This window comes from Gossypium hirsutum, chromosome A08 (genome assembly GCF_007990345.1).
Source record: "Gossypium hirsutum isolate 1008001.06 chromosome A08, Gossypium_hirsutum_v2.1, whole genome shotgun sequence".
Lineage (NCBI taxonomy): Eukaryota > Viridiplantae > Streptophyta > Magnoliopsida > Malvales > Malvaceae > Gossypium > Gossypium hirsutum.
The window spans coordinates 3,066,689-3,090,111 of record NC_053431.1 but is presented as its reverse complement, the minus strand read 5'-3'; the positions used below and the strand labels follow the sequence as shown (position 1 = coordinate 3,090,111).

Below are 23,423 nucleotides of genomic sequence, written 5' to 3'. Positions count from 1 at the left end.
TACTGGGTCTGGTGTTTCTGGTGCTGTTTTTCGAGATGTTGATTAGGTTTGCGGTTTCTTGTAAAGCTAGATCTTATGGGGAAGTTGTGCAAATTGCAATGGAGAGAACTGCTAGGGTTTTGTCTGAGATTTGCATAATTGTCAACAATGCAGGTGTCCTGATAGTTTATTTGATTATTATGGGTGATGTTATGTCTGGTTCGGTTCGTCATATTGGGGTTCTCGATCAGTGGTTAGTACTGGTTTTTGGGTTCATTCGGTTGCAATCTTTTATGTACAATTTTTGGTGGTTTATGATATAGTTTGGTTTTGTGAGGAGGGGGCTTTCTTTTTCTTCTTTTTTTCAATTTGTAATCAAACTCTGTTTTCTCTCCTTTGCTGATTTGGTTTAACTTTTGATTCTATTGAAGGAGAGAACTGTACCTACAAATGTTTGAAAATAGTGATTTTGAATTTATGGAATAGGTATTTAAATTGAGTTGAAATCATTATTATAAAAATTTTAATTGAATATAATTTTTTTTTCAAATAAAATTAGACTTAGAATATAAAACAGATAAAAACATTTATGATTATATACATGCATAGCTAGTGTTATTGTTGAACTATGTTTAAAGTGAACTGAATTTGAATTTGAATTTTAATATTTGATTCAAATAGTTGGATAATATGATCCATTTTTATTTTTAATATATTTATTTGATATTATTTAAATTTAAGCTAAGTTGTTTAGGGTAATTCGATATTTACTTTAAATTAAAAATAAATTGGGTCAGTCTCGAATTAAATTTTAAGTGAATCAAAACATTTTCATTGGTTGATGTTAGGTCAAGAACACCTTATTACAACGAAATAGAGTGTGAAAATAAAGGAACCTCTTTCCCATCCATATAATAATAATAATTAGGCTGAAGCTTGAATGGTTTAAAAACTTCTTTTGGACAGAGATGTTTACCTCATAGTTTATGTTCAATGAATCAATCCTATCTAACATGCAACAACAGCTTATATATATTGGATCTACTATGAGGACTATGAGGTAAAAACTTCTTTTGGACAGAGATGTTTACCTCATAGTTTATGGTAAAAAAAGGTCTTTGGCATTAACAGTAATATTGTTAATGCTTATATATATTGGATCTACTATGATCCCAAATATATGGACAGCTTTCAAATTTACTGGAGCAACAACAGCTTTTTCCTTAGGTTTTACGTTCCATGCTCTAATTGCATTGAGGATAAGTCAGCAAGAAGAGAGCATGAGCTTGAGCAGAGTAGAGGAATTTTTGTCGTGGTTAATGTTAATACTGGCTGTGATAGTTAGCATTGCTGGGACAATCGGGAATATTTATACCAAATTGCAATGATAATATGTATACAATGTAACTTACTGTCTTTTAATGGTATTGAGCTTGGTCCTATTTCTCCTGTTAATGGTATACTATTTCTCCTGTTAATGTTATACCAAATTGCTGGCTATTTTTTTTAATCATTCTATTTGTTTATTCCCACCTGTTATTATGCAATATAATTAATATTATACCAATCATTAAATGTTGTTTATTTTTAGAACTCATTTGATTGTTTTGTCGACCAGAAACAGACTTCTGTTCTTCAAATGCAATGAGTAGGGAAGTCTCTCGACATTATTAGAGATCAATCCCAAGCATCTTTAAATAAACCCTCAAGAAAACATTTCCAATTCAATCAAGGTAAACATTGTCTTCCCTAACATTTATGTTTCTTTCAACATGTTTTTCCTTTTATGTTTTCAATGTTTAATTAACATTTAATTATATTCCTAAATTTTTAATGTTTTTCCTAACATTTAATTAACATTTTAATTACATTCCTAAATTTTTAAGCTTATTTCATCCACTCTTTTTTGTGTTTTGTCTCGATTTGGCTTCCTTCATTAAGTTTCCTGTAGAAGCTTACTTATCTTTTATTTTCAAGAAACAGATTTAGGTAATGGAAGATGTATGCCTGTGTGTTTGTGTCTCTATATATGTATGTATTTGGTACTAGATGAAAGCTTTATTCCAGTTTTGAAATATAGACCAAGTTTTGCATACATTGATCAATTTCTGGCTCTTTTCCTTTGAATACATGGTTCTCTTGATACTAAATACTCAGGTACTTTCTGCATATTCTGTGACTCTTATTAGATAAGTTATATATCAACAGTTATGTTAGTTTCCATCAAGGCCTCTGTAAACATAAAGTTGGTATTCTGGTTAGGAGAAGTTAATGTTTATGAGTTTTGTGGAGTATGATTCTGCACATGCAAAGTTGGTTTGTTTCAAGCTGTGCATTTTCATGTTTACATAATAATGGTGATTCCATTTTGGTTTTTTAGATGTTCTTTTGGTCTGTTTTCATGTTTCTATCCAACTTATATGTTTAGTGTGGACTTAGATTGATTTAAGAGTTTAATGCTGTCTTGTTGCTCACGTTTTATATAAAAAAATTGTTATATTTTGTTTGAAAATGCTTTTCAATTTCTAATTATAAAATGAGATGTCGATTGAAGGTAATAAATGCTATGGTGAAGGGAGAAAATGGCACTGATAATGGTATTTAGAATGGCAAGCTTATATTGGATATAGTAAATTGCAGCAAGACTCAATATATTATGATATTTTCATGGTCATTGGCAAATTCCAGTTGATTGGGGTTGAAGCAATTGATTTTAATATTTAATATTTAATATTTTTAAATGTCTTTAAAAGTTATAACTAATTTTTATCAAAATAGTATTAATTATTATTTGAAGTATGAATAAGAACACGTGATAATCAGTGTCTTCTTGAGTAGTTCCTGTCATCACATCCTTAAGTTTCCTTTGTCCCATTGATGATAAGTGTGCTTTCTATACAGTGCAGTTTTGCCAGATTTTGCTGAGGTGTACAGCTTCATTTACTGCTTCCTGCTCCTCCTGCAAGTATTGGTTCAACTGAAGCTGCCATTTAATCTTCGAATTAAAATTTGGTACTGATATAGATAAAGTTTTTATATTTGCTTAAACTGAAATATATTTGGTGCTACTCTTATAATCTTACATCTGTTCTAGGTACTATCGAGCACCTGAAATAATATTTGGTGCAACTAAATACACCACATCCATTGACATTTGTTCTAGGTACGTACAGGCCGTTTAGTTGCTAAAATTTTTTCCTTATTTCTATGCATTTTCACTTTAAATTACTTAACAAATATTACTTTTTGGACTCCAGCCTCTGTTTGCTGGTGAGAGTGGAGTAGACCAGGTACGTTTTATTAAGGTACGTTTTAAATATTTTAAAGATTCAAAGTATATAGGGTGGAAACCTGACCTTATAGTATTAATTATTTGAAGTATGAATAAGTATGAATTAATTTTATTACCATATATGTAGCTTGCTTGTCCATTATAATTACAACAATAGCTGAGCTTGTCCATTCCTTATTTTAAATATTTTAAAGATTCAAAGTATATAGGCTGGAAACCTGACGGGTTGCCTTATATCGAGCTGCAAGATATAATGGATCCTCCCTAGGTGTAACAACGCCACGTATGATGAATCTTAAAAAATTCAAGAAGAATTGAAAAAAGTTCTATCGCTATTGAATATTTATATAACCTTAATTTATTTCCAATTTACTTATAAAAATTAAACTACGATTCTTTCTTGATATTATTATATTCAAATGACTATTTTGTTATATTAATAATGTGTGATTTTAATATTTAATATTTTTAAATGTCTTTAAAAGTTATAAATAATTTTTATCAAAATAGTATTAATTATTATTTGAAGTATGAATAAGTTTTTATATTTTGGTTCAACTTAATTATTATTTGATTCAACTTAAGTATGAATTAATTTTATTACCATATATGTAGCTTGCTTGTCCATTCCTTATTTTAAATATTTTAAAGATTCAAAGTATATAGGCTGGAAACCTGACGGGTTGCCTTATATCGAGCTGCAAGATATAATGGATCCTCCCTAGGTGTAACAACGCCACGTATGATGAATCTTAAAAAATTCAAGAAGAATTGAAAAAAGTTCTATCGCTATTGAATATTTATATAACCTTAGTTTATTTCCAATTTACTTATAAAAATTAAACTACAATTCTTTCTTGATATTATTATATTCAAATTACTATTTTGTTATATTAATAATGTTTGATTTTAATATTTAATATTTTTAAATGTATTTGGATGAAAAATCAAAATATTTCCAAAAATGTTCTATGGAGCTTATAAATAATTCTATCGACCTTAAAAAAGAATTAAAAATTTCAACGACTGAAGGGCCAATTATAAATTATTTTATCAATATAGCAATATTGATCATTGTTTAAATATATTATAACTAATTTTTATCAAAATAGTATTAATATTGATCATTACTTAAATAAATTACATAACTCACATAACGTACATAACAACTTACATAACTTAACTAATACATGTAGTTTAATCTAATAATTTCCTTAAAAGCATATAGTTTAAAAGTTCAAATTTCATAACTTACATAATCTACATAACTTACATAAAACATAAATATATATCATATCAAGACTTACATAATAAACAACTTACCTGTGTAACTTATTGCCAACTTTAGACTTCAACAACTACGAAATGGATAGGACTTGGATGAATTTCTCAAGGGCAAGCAACGAGTATCAAAATGGAGTGCAATCCTTTTTAGATTTTGCATTTCACAATTCAAGCCAAGAGAATATGATTCTTTGCCCGTGTAAGAAGTGTGGCAATATCTATTGGCATTATCGTGAAGTTGTCTACGAACATCTAATTGTTGATGGCTTCATTCGGGGTATAAAAAATGGATTTTCCATGGAGAGTGTACACCTAGTGGAGCCTCTTCGACGATTAATCCGGGTTATCCTTATAGTGGTTACCGTCAGCATGTTAGAGAAGATGACATGGAAGGTATGATGCGGGATGCATTTAATATGCAGAGTGAAAGTTTCCAATCATTTCCACCAAACTATGTTGCATCTGATGATTATAATATCGGTGGGAATACTTTTATGGAAACGAGAAGAAGTGTACCGGATGAACAACCGAATGAAGAAGCGGCGAAGTTCTACACGTTACTTGGTGAAATGAATGAAGAACTTTATGAGGGATCAAAATTTTCGAAAATGTAATTCTATATTCGCCTTTTCCACTTAAAATGTTTAGGAGGGTGGACCGGAAACTCTTTGACAATGCTGTTAGAGCTTTTGAGAGAAATGTTCCCGTTTGCAAAAATCCCTCAATCATGTAAAGACATGAAGAAAGTGATAAAAGATTTGGGCCTTGGGTACAACAAAATTCATAGTTGCCCAAATGATTGCATGTTGTATTGGGGTGATTGGAGAAATCAACAGTCTTGTCATGTTTGTGGTAAATCTCGTTGGATGAATAGAGATGCAGAAGATGTTAATGAGGATGAATATGGGCCACAGTCAAGAAGGAAGTCGAACAAGATTTTGCGATATTTCCAGCTAATCCCAAGGCTTCAAAGGCTATTCATGTCGTCAAAGACAGTCGAGTTTATGACGTGGCATCATGATCAACGAACGGATGATGGATTATTAAGGCATCCTGTTGATTCTTTAGCATGGAAATCATTTGACAATAAATTTCCAAGCTTTGCAAGTGATCCTCGGAGTGTAAGGCTCGGGTTAGCATCTGACGGATTTAATCCTTTTAAAATCATGAGCACCTCGTACAGTACTTGGCCTGTGGTCCTTGTTCCTTATAATTTGACTCCATGGCTCTGCATGAAGCAATCTTCTTTGATATTATCTATGATTATCCCTGGAGAGAAAGGCCCCGGAAATGATATTGACATATATCTGCAGCCACTTATTGAAGAGTTAAAACAATTATGGGCGGGTGTTGAGACGTATGATGTATTGAGAAAGGAGAATTTTTACCTACGTGCTGTTTTGCTGTGGACAATTAATGATTTCCTGGCATATGCGAATTTATCTGGTTGGAGTACCAGAGGACGTTATGCTTGTCCTTGTTGTGCTGCTCAAAAGTGTTCACAATGGTTATATAATGGGAAGAAGTTCTGCTATATGGGGCATCGTCGGTGGTTAGATGAAAATCATAGCTATAGATTTCAGAGAGCTTTATTTGACGGTACTGAAGAGTTGAAAAAAGCTCCTGAGCAGACCATTGGATCTGAAATCTTATTCATGTTAAAAGATATGGATTTCAGTTACGGGAAGCTGAATCAACCATCTAACAGGCAAACAAATAGACGATCGATGGATGAATCTGATGATGAATCTGACGAGGAGGATGACCCTAATGAGGCAGACTTGTGGAAGAAAAGAAGTATTTTTTTTAGTTGCCTTATTGGGAGCATCATATATTACGCCACAATCTTGATGTGATGCATATTGAAAAGAATATTTGTGAGAATATCATCCAGACAATTTTGAACGTCGATGGTAAATCAAAAGATAATCTTCAGAGTTGACTTCATTTAGTTCACATGGGAATTAGACGTGATCTTCATCTCCAAGTACGTCCTAATGGAAAATATTGGTTGCCGCCTACAATTTTTGCAATGTCAAAGGAAGAGAAAGAAATGTTCTGCACGGTGTTGAATGATATAAAGGTTCCAGATGCGTATGCATCAAATATATCTCGATGTGTAAGTCTTAAAGATCGAAGACTATATTCATTAAAATCACATGACTATCACATCTTGATGCAAGATCTACTTCCAGTTGCTTTACGGTGCTGTATGTCAAAGAAGGTAACATCTTGTATAATTGAACTGTCCAATATAATGAAAGCAATTTGTGGCAAAGTTCTGAATGTTGAAGAACTTGAAAAAGTAAAAGATCGAGCCGCTTTGACATTGTGCAATTTGGAGAAGATCTTTCTACCTTCCTTTTTCACAATTATGGTGCACCTTGTCATTCATCTCCCTCGTGAAGCAATAATTGGTGGGCCGGTTTTCTATCGTTGGATGTATCCAATTGAAAGGTGCTAATTTATTTCGAAGGCATTCTACCTTTATACCTATAGTTACCAGTTTTGATAATGTTGTATATGGTGTTTAGGTTCCTTAGCAAATTGAAGTCTTATTGCCGTAACAAGCGTTATCCAGAAGGATCGATTGCTGAAGGCTACTTGGCAGAGGAGTGTATGACATTCTGTTCTAGATATTTAGAAGATGTTGAAACAAGATTGAATAGACCAAGTAGAAATGCCGGACTCAATGATCCTAGCTTGGCCGAAACTTATTTATTTCAAAGTTATGGAGAACCAATCGGCAAAGTTGAAATTACAGAATTAGATGACCGATCTTGGATACAAGCACATAGATATGTTCTTTTCCACCACGATGCACTTGAACAATTACGCAAGTAAGTTCTAGAATATGATAAATATTCATCTTTTTTTGATTTGTTTATTTTTTAACAAATTAAACATGTTTTTAACATAGTGAGTACAAACAAGTCTTAAGATCTCGTTCACGCTCACGAAGATTACAACATCGCGAGATTAATAGGTTATTCACAAAATCTTTTCATGAATGGTTAAGCCAAACAGTATGCAACTCAATATTTTATTGACAAATAATAATGTTTTCTCATAACATTTACAATTACTTAATTTACTTTTGATTCAATAGGTTTGGAGTGGGAATATCGTTAATGACGAAGTTAAATGGCTTTCCCAAAGTCCGAATCGAGTAGTAAAAAGATATAGTGGCTTCATCATGAATGGATTCAGATTTCATACCAAATATCGCGAGAGATTGAGAAGAACTCAAAATTGTGGAGTAGTTGTTAATTCTTTAATTACAAGTTACGCTAGTGCTAGGGACAGTAATCCTATCGAGGGAAATGTGGAGTATTATGGACTTCTAACCGATATTATTGAGTTGGATTATTATGGAAAATGGAAAGTTGTCTTATTTCGATGTGATTGGGCTGATGCTAATACTGCTCGCGGAATTAAAAATGATCAGTTTGGTTTTACAATGGTGAATTTCTCTCGATTAATTCACACTGGAGAACATTTGATAGACGAGCCGTATGTATTTTCTTCTCAAGTTAAACAAGTTTTTTACTCGAAAGATCCAATTGATGAGGGTTGGTACGTTGTACTCCGAAACACCCCTAGAGACTTGTTTGACATGGGGAATGGAAGTAGAGATGACATCGGTGAAAGATTAGAAACTTTGCCTTTTCCAGAACAAGACTTAGATGAAAATATCCCTAGTACTAGTACACAATTTCAATGGGTTCGTCAGGATGTAGACGAAGATATTTACGATTTATGATGTAGTAAGATTTTATGATTTTTTATTTATATGTAATGTTACAATATTAACATTGGTCATGTTATATAATTTAACTATTTTATATTTACTATTGTTGTTATTTCTTACTAAAATTTTATCTATTTTATGTGTTGCAGGAAAAATGCCTAGAAGAAGATTAAGAGATCTTAGTATTGTACAGAATACTACAAATTCGGAAGAAGTAAGTACTGAACAGCAGACAGTTGTTGGATCTTCAAGCGTGCCGGAGACACTTGACGAGTCTGTGGAAATTCAAAGTAATGTTAAGTTTATTTTACAAATTGTATTAAATTTTATTACTGATTTATTTTTAAATTTCAATATAGTAATAATTTATTATTTTTCAGCTGAAAATGGTGGGACGCGCAGAGGTCGAGGACGTATGCTCCTAATAGATTTATATAACTTAAATTCTGTCGAGCGTGTCAAAGTAACTAGAAACAGCCATGGTCAGCCTGTTGGACAAGAAGCTCGACTTTTAGCAGGCTATTTGGGCATTATAGCACGAAATGCCAATATGTTGCCCATCAACTACGAATCATGGCATAACATGCCTGATAGCAATAAAAATCAAGCTCTCTCTAATATTAAGGTAACAAAACGTTAATGTAATTATAATACTTTTGTTTAAGTTTCATTTATATTTACTTCTTAAACTTGTGTTTTTTAGGATAGGTTTGCTTTAGAGGTCTCTGATGCCTATATCAAGAAGGCATTGGGTAAAAAATGGAGAGACAATAAAAGCATTTTGAAAAAAGAATATTTTAAAAAACCCATAAGCCTCGAAGAAAAATTGCAAAATGTCTCACCGGGAATGCTGAGGTACCAATGGGAAGAAGCGGTTCGATTTTGGAATTCGAAGAAAGGAGAGGTATTATGTACTTGCAAACTCTTATAAATTTTTCGGTTTATAGTATTTACTATATACGTAATAATAATTTCATTATGTAGGACCATGAGCGAGTTGGAACAAGCAGCAGGCAAAAACAAAAATTTACGCACACGGCAGGGTCGAAAAGTTTTGCTTGTGTAGCTCAGGCCGAGGTACTATGGATTTATTAAATCTATCAAGTATTAATAACTTTTTACTATTAAATAATATTTTTACTACTATATTGTAGGAAGCCTCGTCTGGTCAAAAAGTTGGACGCCTTCAACTTTTTGACATTACGCACAGGAAAAAAGATGGAACTCCGATGTCATCTGAGGCTGCAGAAATTATGGTATATTTACTTAATAAAAATTGATTCATTATAAATATTTATAATATTTAATTATAATGTTTTAATTCATCGTTTTTATTAGTGTAATTTAAATAATGTTATGTTGTATTCCTTTTTATTGTATATTTCGTTTCTAACTCTTTAACTGATTTATTAGGAGAAACTAAAAGATAAGAAGGCAGAGTATGAAGCGACTGCTTCGACTGATAGTTCTGTTAATTTTGAGGATATTGATAACAGAATTACTAATGAAGTTTTGGGTCCTGAAAGGTATGGTCGGGTTAGATTTCAAGGATCTGGTGTTAACCCGACCCAATATTTTGGATCCACCTCGCACCAATACATGCCTTCCGGGAGTCAAAGTCAAGCTAAAGTTCAGAGGTTAAAAGATCAGATAGTTCAGATATAAGCTAGCACAGATGAGCAAATTTCTCAACTTAGAGCGGAGGCAGCAGCGAGGGAGGCGGAGGCAGCAGCAAGGGAGGCGGAGCAGAACAGGAAATACAATGAACTCCAGCAGCAGCTTCAGTCTATGATGACTATGTTCCACCAATTTCAAAATCCGCCATCATAGACATTTGTTTTCTTGTAACTTTTAACATTATTTTAAGAATATTTTGAATATTCATTTACAATTTATATAATATATTTTTCGTATAATTTTGTATTATTTAAATTTGCGTGTCTTGGTTTTGTTGGATTTCATGGTATATTTGCTGTTTTTTATTGAATTTCTTGCAGGAGGGTTGGATATAGGTGTAAAAATACATATTGCAAAACTGGGCAAATTAGCGGCGTTTTTTAAAAAAGCACCGCTAAAGGTCCTGGTCTTTAGCGGCGTTTTTTTATAAAAGCGCCGCTAAAAGTACAGGTCTATAGTGGCGTTTTTATAAAAGCGCCGCCAAAGACCAGGACCTTTAGCGGCGTTTTTTATAAAAGCGCCGCTAAAAGTATAGGTCTATAGCGGCATTTTTTATAAGCGCCGCTAAAGGTCCTGGTTTCTAGCGGCGTTTTTTAAAAAAGCGCTGCTAAAGGTCCTGGTCTTTGGCGGCGTTAATTTTTGTGGCGCTGCATATAGCGACGTTTTTTGCGGCGCTTTCTGAGTATTAGCAGCGCTTAAAGACGCCGCTAAAGGAAAAAAAAAACGCCGCTAAAAGTCTGTTTTTCTGTAGTGAGTATTGTAATGGGCCTCTTAGTGGGTATCTGGTAACCACATATGTAAGGTTATAATTAGTGATTTGATAGCAAAAGCAATAAGAAATCCAATATTAATATTATTTCCAATGTGATAGGATATGATTGATTAGCTAATGTTTCAAAAATTAATGTTGGCTCATTAGAACCATATAAACCGAGACTCAAAATGCCTATTAATAGAAAAACGAAACCCCCTGTAGTGTACAAAATAAATTTTGTAATCGAGTACAGACGTTTCTTCCCCCCTCCCCATGGATAGAAGTAGATAAACGAGAATTAATTTGAACTCCCACATGATGAAAAAGTAAAAGATCTCGAGAAGAAAATGACCCTATTTGACCACTATACATTGCTGGTATCAAGAAATGAAATAATTGCAAATCTTGAGTAATTGGCCAAGCCACCAAAGTCGCTAAAATGGTGATAAATCCTGTCAGTAAAATGGGCCCTATAGAAAGCCCATCTATTTTTAATCTCCAATAAAAAAATTTATCCATTTATAATCTTCCGCCACCTGAATTAATAGACCGTCAAATCAGAAATGATAACAAAATGCATAGATTTTAAAAGGAGTTCGAATTTTTTAATTTATTTAAAATAAAATATATCTTTCTATTCCTCCTTTTTTTTCATATTTTATTTGTTTCTTCATATATCTTTTTATGCCTCATAACCAGTTTAAGGATAGATTTGGATGGACGATGCGTATACCTACAGTTAGTATAAAAATAATAGCAACAGTGAGATTAAATACTGCAACAATATTATAGCGTGAAAAAAAAATAAACTAAACGAACTGCACCGTAAATTAAAAAATATGCATTTAACTCATTTAAAAATTTATAACTTCGTTTATATTTTTAACTCATTATGTTATAAGGCAGGAAAGAGACTATTATGATTTATGATTTAACCTTGATTTGATTTTGTTAATTTTCTAATTTATTCAAAGTAAAATATATCATATTCAATGCGTTTATATATATTTCGTTAAAAAATGTTATGATAAGAAAAAGTTGTAAATATTAGAATTCAGCAAATTGAGAAAAAAATTTTGGGCGAGAATTAAATTGTATATTTTTATTATAGTAAAAATATAATTTTATTATTTTAGCAGTCTATATCTTTATAATGTTCAAAAGATCAAATCAAATTTATTATTTTTAGAAGGACCAAAATGAAATTATAAAGAAACCTAAATAAAAAATTTTCTATTTTAACGCCTACTACCTCTCCAAATTCGCCTTTGTATTCAAACCTCAATATGCTCAAAGGCACCTAATACTTTTATGTAATAAAATTCAAATAATGTATTGAAAAATGTATAATTTCATTTACATTTTAACTCTTTAAAATGTAAGACTGAACACAAAATGATTATGAGTTACAATTGCAGCTGCATGTTGACAAATCTCTAATTTCATCACATTTTAATTAATTAATGTACAAAATTGGATAGAAATGATGATGAGTTATTTAACCTTTGCTTGGTTTTTGTCATATTTTTAGTTATAAAAAAAATTATAAGAAAGAGTTATAGATATTGAAATTGAATCATAGATATATTATTATTTTTTTAAAAATCTAATTCAATTGTGAAAATATTTGAAAAACTACTTATAATCTATCCCAATCCTTAAATTAGAGGATAAACGCACTTCAGCACGCTTGAACTCATGTCCTCCTGCACTGATCAACTAAATTAAGACTCAATCGACTAGATATATCGATACTTAATTCATCATGCCCAAGTTAGATGATATTAATTGTAAAATTTATACGTTAAAATCTGTAATTTCATTCACATTTAAATTTAATAAAATAAAAAGTCGAAAAAAGGTACTTAAGAATTAAGATTAATTTAATTTTGGTTTGATTTGATTTGGTTTTGCTAAGTTTTTAGTTTATTCAAAGTTTAATTTGAATTTGAATTTGAAATTTGATTTAATTAGTTGAAACTGTCACCCTTAAAATGTGATATTCAATAAATTGTATTAAATAAATTTGGATTTGGAAACTACACTTCATTTACACCAATAAAACAAAAAACTATAATGTTTCTCTTAGTCTTTAATGCTTTAATCAAGAATTTAAAATTTTGAACTTCAAGGGTGGATTTGGCTCAAATTAAAAAGTTAAAGTCTTAATTGATAGAGATAAATCTTAAAATTATGTACGAACTTTAATTTGATGTAATTGTACATGTGAAACTCTAATTGTGGTTCAAATGTATACTTGAAATTTTAATTTTGATTTAATCATACACATTTAGATAAATACATCAATTTATTTTTATATTGGATAAATATAATTATTTATGTTTAAGGTTGAAAGTATCTTAAAGCTTCTAAGTGCTTAGAATTACCCATAACTCATTCTAACCCTTAAATTGGAGGATAAACGCGCTATAGCAGACTTGAACCCATGTTCTCCTGCACTGACAATGGTGCTAATGCCAACCGAATTAGGACTCAACCAACTAGATCATTCTCAGGTTAGACAATATTAATTGTAAAATTTATATGTTAAAATCTGTAATTTCATTCACATTTAAATTTAATAAAATACAAAGTTGAAAAAAAAGATACTTAACAAATAAGATTAATTTAATTTTGGTTTAGTTTTGCTAAGTTTTTAGTTTATTTAAAGTTGAATTTAAATTTAAAAATTAATTTAATTAGTTGAAACTGTCACCCTTGAAATGTGGTATTCAATAAATTGTATTAAATAAATTTGGATTTGGATTACTAAACTTCATTTATACCAATAAAACAAAAAACAATCATGTTTCTCTTAGTCTTTAAGACATCAATATCAAGGGTGGATTTGGCTCAAATTAAAAAGTTAAAGTCTTAATTGATACAATTATAATTATTTTAAGGTTGAGATTGCACTCTTATGAAGGCCGATCCTACTTAAATTCTGAATATTTGCTTAAATCTAAAGGTTTATTCAATATTTAGAGGATTTGGATAATAAATTAGACTTGTTCAAAATATAGATCAGATTTAGATTTTAATATCCAAATTCCAAGTCTAATTAGTTGGCTAACCGGTTTCTAAGTTCCAACAAAATAAAGTAATACAAGAGAATCCAATTGATCACTCTCGTATAAGGAAACATTAACCGTAAAATCTAAAGAACATGCTTTAAAAATCTATAATTTCATTTATATTTTAACTCATCATGGTGTAAGATTAAAAAGAATCGTTTAAGAGTTAATATTGAACTCGAGTTTGGTTACGTCTAAATATTTAGTTTACCCAAATAAGTCTCAATAAAGAAGTCATAAATTTAAGATAAGAAAAACTTATGCATGCTAAAACTCAAACTACACCATTTTAAGATTAGAAAGAGATGCTTAAGAGTTAAGATTTAACTTTTGTTTGGTTTTCTACGCTTCAAATTATTTGCATTGTACCTACTATTATCAATCAGGCAGAAAATATGGAATGAGCATGAGATAATAATTCCATATTTATTGAACTAATCCATACGCTCCCATTTTTAATAAAATTCCAGCTAGAAGCATACAAGTATTGTAATGGGCCTCTCCGTGGGCATCTACTAACCACATATGTAATCATATAATCGATGATTTAATAGTAAAAGTAATAAGAAATCCAATATAGAATATTACTTCCATTGCGATAGGTTATGATTGATTGGTAATGTTTCAAAATTAATGTTGGCTCATTAGAACCGTATAAACATAGACCCAATTCTCCTATCACTACACCAGAACAGACTTTTAGCGGCGCTTTTAGCGGCGATTGGACAACAAACGCCGCTAAAAATTAAGCATTAGCGGCGATTTAAAAAAAAATGCCGCTAAATATCAGTATTACCGGCGCTTTTACAAAAACGCCGCTAATAATGAGCATTAGCGGCGTTTCTTAAAAAGCGCCGCTAAAAACCTAAACCAAACGACGTCGTTTTTCTTAGTTTTCGAGGCTTTGGTGGCGTTTTTGGAGAAGCGCAAGTAATTCTCAGGGCTTTAGCAGCGTTTCTTAAAAAGCGCCGCAAAAGACCTAAGCCCAACGACATCATTTTCTTAGTTTTCGAGGCTTTGGTGGCGTTTTCGGGAAAGCGCCGCTAATGCTCAATGTTTTAGCGGCATTTTTTAAAAATCGCCACAAAAAACCGAAGCCCAACGACATCGTTTTTCTTAGTTTGGGAGGCTTTAGTGGCGTTTTTGTAAAAGCGCCGCAAAAAGCCTAAGCCCAACGACATCGTTTTCTTAGTTTTCGAGTCTTTGGTTGGGGATTTTGCGGCGTTTTTTAAGAAGCGCCGCTAATGCTCTAGTTTTTAAGAAAATATTAATTAAAATATTTTAAATTATTTAGTAAAAAATAATGACACGTACAAGAAATTTTGAAAGTAAAAATAAATAAAAATATTTATTAAAAACGGGAAAAATGAAGAGACTGTTGTTTAAAATAATTTTAAATTAAGTTTATTGGGTACAGGAATGGTTATTTTCAATTTATATATTAAATAGTTTCTTATATAATCGTAAAAGAGATAGTATTATTTTTAAAATATTGAATTAATTATCATTATAGTTTAGGGTTTATGGTTTAAGGTATAAGATTTAGGGGTTAGGGATTATGTAGGTTTTATGGTTTAAGTGTTTAGGGTCAGAGTTTAGGGTTTAATTAAGGTTTATGCAAATTATGGGTTTAGTGATTATGGTTTACAGTTTAGGGTTTACGAGTTGGGGTTTAAGGTTTACGGGTTGGGGTTGGGGTTTAAGGTTTACGGGTTGGGGTTCAGGGTCTAGGCTAGGTTTAGGGATTATGATTTGGGTTTAGGGTTTAAGGGATTTAAGGGTTATGTGTTTAGGGTTTAGATTGATTAGTGTTATCTAATCAAGCTTTTTTGACCCTTACTTGTAGGGTTCTTAGAATGTCATATGTTCGTGGACGTGTTTGAAACAAGTTTTAGACACGAGTACTTGAAGTAATTAAAATTAAGAGTCAAATGAATAGAATTATATTAAATTAATTTCTATTAACCAATCATGAACTTTTTTCGGATTGTTTTGATCCTTCTTATTTGTTCGATTCTATCGTAACATTATCAGGTCTGTCTTCTTTAATACAAAAAACTACGTATTCTTCATCAAGGGAAACATATATATCCAGCTCCAGTTTTCATATTATTAAAAATTATTTTCATACACAATTATAAAATTTTACAAATTAAATATATAGCGTTGACCAGAATAAATTTAATTGAAAGGAATTTACGAAATAATTAAAACTTTGAAATATAGAAACAAATTTAATTTAAAGGAATTTTGTTTCGATAAAAACGGCAGTGTTCTATAGGATATATTAGTGGCGTTTTGGGTAAAACACCGCAAAATGTGATTTTGTTTCAATAAAAACGTTGCCGTTCTGTAATATTTCTTACTGGCGTTTTTGGTAAAACGCCGGAAAAGATCATCCTTTAGCGGCGCTATGTCAAAAACGCCGCAAAATGTGATTCTGTTTTAATAAAACGCTGCCGTGGTGTAGGATTTATTAGTGGCGTTTTTGTAAAACGCCGAAAACGTCAGCCTTTAGCGGCGCTGCGTTGGAAACGCCACAAAATTTCAATGGGTTATAATAAAAACGTTGCCGTTTTGTTGGATTTTGTGTTGACCGAAACGAAATCGTTTTTATGTTTTTAGTGGCGTTTTTGTTAAAACGCCGGAAAAGATCTTGCTTTAGCGGCGCTTATCTTAAAACGCCGCAAGAATGTTATTTTGTGTTTACCAAAACGTGACCGTTTTTTATGTATTTAGTGGCGTTTTTATTAAAACGCCGCAAAAATGTTATTTTGTGTTTACCAAAACGTGACCGTTTTTTATGTATTTAGTGGCGTTTTTGTTAAAACGCCGCAAAAGATGTTACTTTAGCGGCGCTTCTTTTAAAATGCCACAAAAATGTTATTATGTGTTTACCAAAACGTGACCGTTTTTTTATGTATTTAGTGGCGTTTTTGTTAAAATGCCGCAAAATATGTTACTTTAGCGGCGCTTATCTTAAAACGCCGCAAAAAATGTTATTTTGTGTTTACCAAAACGTGACCGTTTTTTATGTATTTAGTGGCGTTTTTGTTAAAACGCCGCAGGTGTTTATTTCTTGTAGCCGAAACGTCGTCGTTCCCTCAAAGGTTTGTTTATTTTACCGAAAACTTCGTCGTTTCTCCGTTTTCCCCCTTATTCTGATTTTCATTTCCCCCTTTCTCCCCAGCAGAGGGTCGATCGATCGTCATTCATTCCCCAGCAGCAAAAACATCCCCCAACGTTTTAGAGTTTGAGAAAATTCCTCCCGAAATCCCGAATTTCATCCCGAAATCAATAGAAATCAGTAGCCCCACTACTTTCCCGAAATCAACAGCCTTGGAATCGCCATTTTTGAGGTTTGTTCTCTTGCCCACCCGACTTCTAGGGTTTCCATGAATTAAAAATTTGTTTTTTTCATTGAGTTTGATTCGGGGTTTGCAGTGTTTTAAATTGTTATGTATAGTATGAAGTTAGGGGAAAGTTGAGGATCCAGCATTGATTGGTACTGAATCCGGTGGATTCTTTTTTAGAAATCGCTTGTAATCGCACTGTCCTTTCTTGCTTCCTTGCTTTACTGCCTTTTACGAGCATACTAGGAGTCAAACGATTAACTATTTACTGAGCTATTGCATAAGAGAGAGCAGATTGTTCTCTATAGTTCTCTATAGTGCTTCATTACAGACCCAAAACAAAGCATATTGTTCTAGTGCGCAGCATATAAAATTCACTGTAATCGTTAAATATGTTCCTAATTTGGTCGAAATTTTTTGTACATGCTTTTGTAGTTTTGGTTCTTCTTTCTTGTTTCTAGGTTTCATTACAATTTGGTAGGCAGACAGGTGATCTAATGCATTTCAATGACCTTTTAATTATGTTTAATATTATTGTGATAATGTATTTTCAATGTTTGTTTTGGTATGCTTTCTATTTAGTTTAATCATTAAGTATATTAGAAATTGGATGTGCACCATTAAGCTTTCAATTTGCCTGCTGTCAAATGTTTGGTTGCTACTGTCAAATGTATTCTTATTTTCAGAGTCTGGTTTGTTCATTTGTGGGGATTGCAGTTGTTTTATGTTCAACTGTGCTAAGGCATTCGAAAGTTAAAATAAATCAAATTTAATATTCTGATTTGAATCTTGATTTAGTTGAAATATACTCTGTTTACAAAACGAGAAGGAAAAAATAAGCTTTGCCATTAGACTGGGAAATCCCTTCTAATGTAATTCTTAAATAATGTAATAAGCTGATAAATAATATTTAAAAGAGACAATGTATATGATATGGCCTTAAATCATTTATGCATTTAGGTTTTTTTAGTTTTTTTAGTTTAGTTAACTTCGTGAAAATAAACTTTAGTTTTTTAAAGTTTTTTAGTTTCTTACTTCTGTTTTTTCGGTACTAATGTATTTCTGTCTTGGTTTTCCAGTTTTTGCTTCGAAATTGAGGAAATTTAAGGTATTTATTCCTATGTTTCTCTAATTAGTTTTCTTAAAAAAAAGTCAAATTGTTTAATTTCTTTTTATGGTTATATTTTAGCTGTATAGTTTAATTATTATTTTTCATTTTTAGAAAGGAGTTTTAATTACCATTTAAGCTAAATTTGCACTTGACTTTGCAGCTTATTACATTATTTGATGTTTAAATTTAAGAATTGCTTTTCGCGAAACACAATTGTTTTAAACTATTAAAATTTGGAATATAATTCTTAAATAACTTTATATATGTGAGTAATTGAATAAATTATGGGCGAATCGTTTAATCGGTTTAGCGTTTACAATTCATCGATTTTCGCTATTATGTCAATAAATTAACAATTTTACTTCAAATTTATAAAATTATCGATCTTATATTTGCAACTGGTTTTATGTTAATAATTAATAATCTTTTACATACAAATAAATCAGCGATTTATCGTATATATGCTATTAAAGTATTATTTATCGTATAACAAAAGTTGTTTTGATAAATATAAACAAATTAGTTATATATGTATTGATGCGAAGTCAATTTTTTTTAAACTTATTTTGATCTTTGAATTGATAAAAGCTACAAAATATATATCATATCGTAACGATCTTTGAATTATTATGTTTAAGTTTTATACTAATTCTTTCCTGTTGTACATGATGGATTTTGACACTATTTTGGATTTTGGATTTTGTTATATATATATACCACAAAATTTTATTTTCAAGTTCAAGTCAAATTTTTAATTAATTTGACACAAAATATATATCATAGCGTTGTACATGATGGATTTTGGATTTTGTTATATTTAAGTTTTATACTAATTCTTTCCTGTTTATTTGGAACTAACTTACTTATGTTTTCCTTTTTATTTTTATTTTTTGCAGTAGTTTGCTTCGAAGTCCAGGAAATTGAGGTATTTATTCCTATGTTTCCCACCTCGGTTTTCTTAAAAAAACACCTCCAAATGTTTAAATTTTGGATTTTGTTACTTTAATTATTATTTTTGAGTTTTAAAAGGGAGTTTTAATTAAAAAAAAATTTTTACGCTGTGGGTATTGGTTTATTTATCATTTTTTATTTATATGTTGCTGGCTCAATTTGCATGTTACTTTGCCAAATTTTTCCATAACTGCAAGGTATAAACTATGATTGTAGTTCTTGTACGTATTTTTTACCCAAACAAAAATAATTACGCAAATGATTAAAATTCTTAAATCAGTTTATATATTTGAGTAAGTGAATAAATTATGGGCAAATAGTGGATTCGTTTTAAAGTGAACAAATTATCGATTTTCAAGGATCTTGTCAATTAATAAATTATCGACGTTAGTTCTCATTTATGCGATTGAATGTTAAATTTATTACTAAAATACAGTACTTACTAAAATACATTAGTTACTAAAATTTGTTTAAATTTATTACTTAAATATGTTACTTAAATTTATTACTTAAATATGTTACTTAAATTTATTACTTAAATAATTATAAATAAGATGCATAAAAGTGCTATACTTACATCATACATATCTTACGTAACCAAAAGATTGTTATAAATAAACCATTTATTAAAGAGTATACCTTATAATTAAATTTTGTTATCATGTTATCATAAAAGATAAAATAAAATATAAAAAAATATGTGGAATATTAAAATTGACTATTAAAATAAAATGTTATTTTATTAAATATTATTAATAATTATAAAAAAAATATGTGGAATATTAAAATTGACTATTAAAATAAAATGTTATTTTATTAAATATTATTAATAATTATATTAGTAATGTTATTAAATTATATATTATTTTATTAAATAATACTTAATAACTTACAACTTACATAATACATTTAACTTACATTACTTACATAATACATAATAAGTACTTTGAAGAAAAATTATTATAAGACAAAAACAACCCTCGATGAGAAATTGCAAAATGTCCCGCCGGGTATGTTGAGGTACCAATGGGAAGATGCGGTTAGATTTTGGCATTCGAATAAAGGCGAGGTCTGACGTCCTTCTAAACTATTGTAATTATTTTGGTTTATAGTATTTTCTATTTACGTACTAAAAAATTTCATAACGTAGGATCGTGAACAAGTTGGAATAAGCAGCAGGCAGAAACAAAAATTCACCCACACAGCCGGGTCGAGAAGTTTCGCATGTGTAGCTGAGGCGGAGGTATTTTTAAATTTTTTAATATTGTCGAATATGTATAACTTTCTATTAAATAATATTTATACTACTATATTGTAGGAACGGTCGTCCGGTCAAAAAGTTGGACGCCTTCAACTTTTTGAAATTACACATAGGAAGAAAGATGGATCTCCCATGACTCCTGAAGCTGCTGAAATAATGGTACGTTTACTTAATACGATTTGACTTATTTTAGTTATTTATAGTGTTTATTTTCTAATGGTTTAATTCATTGCAGTTAATGCGACTATTGTTATGTTGCATATGTTTTTCAATATATAATATTGTGTTCCTAACTATGTGATATATTTATTAGGAAAAACTAAATGATAAAAAGGCGGAGTACGAAGCAATTGCTTCTAGTGATAGTTCGGTTCATCTTGAAGATATTGATAATCGGATTATTACTGAAGTTTTGGGTCCTGAAAGGTATGGTCGGGTTCGATTTCAAGGATCTTTTGTTAGCCCAACCCAATATTTTGGATCCAGCTCCCACCAATACATGGCTTCGGGGAGTCAGGCTCAAGCTGAAGTTCAGAGGTTAAAAGACCAAATGGCTCAGATGCAAGCGACTACAATTGAGGTTCAAAGGAAATATGAAGAACTCCAGCTACAACTTAAAGCAGAGGCGGAAGCGAGGGAAGCAGCGACTGCAGCGAGGGAAGCGGAGGCTGCAGCAAGAGAAGCAGAGCAGAGCAAAAAGTACGACGAACTTCAGCAGCAGCTTCAGATTATGATGAAGATGTTTAAGTCGCAACTTCCACCTTCATAGTGTATGACATAAATATTTTTATCATTTTAACATTTAACATTTAACATTTTTTGCAAAAACAATATGAATTCACTTTTATTTATTGATATTAATATTATTTTATTCCCTTATGTTAAAATATTATATAAATTTATTGCTATTGGTTGCTTTTGAAATGTTGCTTTTGAAATTTTGCTACAGGAGGGCAGAAAAAATGAAAAATTTAATAAAAAAAATCCCAAAAATAGTGGCGTTTTTGTATAAAAGCGCCACTAAAGAACATGTTCTTTTGCGGCGTTTGTAAAAATGCCACTAAAGAACATGTTCTTTAGCGGCGATTAGAAAAAAAACGCCGCTAAAGAACATGATCTTTAGCGGCGTTTTCCCTTAAGCGCCGCTAAAGAACATGTTCTTTAGCGGCGTTTTTTTCTAAGCGCCGCTAAAGAACATGTTCTTTAGCGGCGTTTTTTTCTAAGCGCCGCTAAAGAACATGGTCTTTAGTGGCATTTTTTTACAAACGCCGCTAAAGAACATGTTCTTTAGCGGCGTTTTTTTCTAAGCGCCGCTAAAGAACATGATCTTTAGCGGCGTTTTTTTCTAAGCGCCGCTAAAGAACATGATCTTTAGCGGCGTTTTTGTTTGTAAACGCTGCAAACATTTGCGACGTTTTCATTAGCGGCATTTTTTCGGCGCTTTAAGAAGCGCCGCAAATATCTTTAGTGGCGTTAAAAAGCGCCGCTAAAGGCCTAAAAAAACGCCGCTAAAAACCTGTTTTGGTGTAGTGTATTAATAGAAAAATGTAACCCCATGTAGTGTACAAAATAAATTTTGTAGTCAAGTACATACGTTTCTTCCCCCCCCCCCAACGTGGATAGAAGTAGATAAATGAGAATTAATTCGAACTCCCATATAATGAAAAAAAGTAAAAGATCTCGAGAAAAAAATGACTCTATTTGACCACTATACATTGTTGGAATCAGGAAATGAAATAATTGCTAATCTCGAGTAATTGACCAAGCCACCAAAGTCGCTAAAATGTGATAAATCCTGTCAGTAAATGGGTCCTATAGAAAATCCATCTATTTTCAATCTCCAATAAAAAAATTATCCATTTATAATCTTTCGCCACCTGAATTAATGGATCATCTAATCGGAAATGGTAACAAAATGAATAGGTTTTTAGGGGTTTGAATTTTTAAATTTATTTAAAATAAAATATATCTTTTTATGCCTCCTATTTTCTTTTATACTTCATTTATTTTTTCAAATATCTTTTATGCCTTCTAACCAGTTTAAAGGTGGACTTGGATGGGCGATACATTTACTGTAAAATTAGCGATGACGATGAGATTAGATACTGTAGTGATATTGTAACTTAAGATGAAAAGTAAGCTAAACGCACCGCATAACCTATCCAAACTTACACTAAGTAATATTAACCATAAATTAAAGAATATGCCTTGAAAATTTATAACTTCGTTTATATTTTAACTCATTATGTTATAAGGTAGGAAAGAGACAATTATATATATTTTATGCGTTTATATATTTCTTAACTCATTATGTCTGTCCAAACCTACACTAAGTAATATTCTATGCGTTTATATATATTTTTTTGGTTAAAAAATGTGATATATGATAAGAAAAAGTTGTAAATATTTGGATTTATATAGGGGAAAAGTAAAAAAAAATTTGGGGGTCAGAATTAAACTGTATGTTTTTATTATAGTAAAAATGTGATTTCATTATTTTCATAGTCTTATAATTTTTAAAAGATTAAATTAAGTTTTTATTATTTGTAAGAGGACTAAAGTCTAATTTTATTATTACTAATTTAAAATTTTATAAATTATAAATGAATTTAAATGATTTTTTTTTTCATTTTAGGGAATTGCCACCTCCCCGATTAGCCTCTGAATTCAAACCTCGCTGAAGGTTACCTAATACTATTATGTAATAAAATTCAAAAAATGTATTGAAAAATGTATAGTTTCATTTACATTTTAACTCGTTAAAGTATAAGATTGAACAAAGATGATTATGAGTTACAATTACAGCTGCATGTTGACAAATCTTTAATTTCATCTTCATTTTAATTAATTAATGTACAAAGTTGGATACAGATGATCATGACTTATTTAACCTTTGCTTGGTTTTTTTTTTTTTGATATTTCTAGTTTATAAAAAA

At 30.8% G+C, this 23,423-nt stretch overlaps 1 long non-coding RNA gene across 1 annotated transcript; it reads left to right on the top strand.

The window, feature by feature from the left end:
- The first annotated feature begins 9,321 nt into the window (after positions 1-9,321).
- Positions 9,322-9,780, top strand: LOC121204884 (uncharacterized). The gene is made up of 3 exons (XR_005900032.1): positions 9,322-9,383; positions 9,461-9,562; positions 9,720-9,780. It is a non-coding gene; the product is annotated as an uncharacterized lncRNA (long non-coding RNA).
- The last annotated feature ends 13,643 nt before the right edge of the window (positions 9,781-23,423 follow it).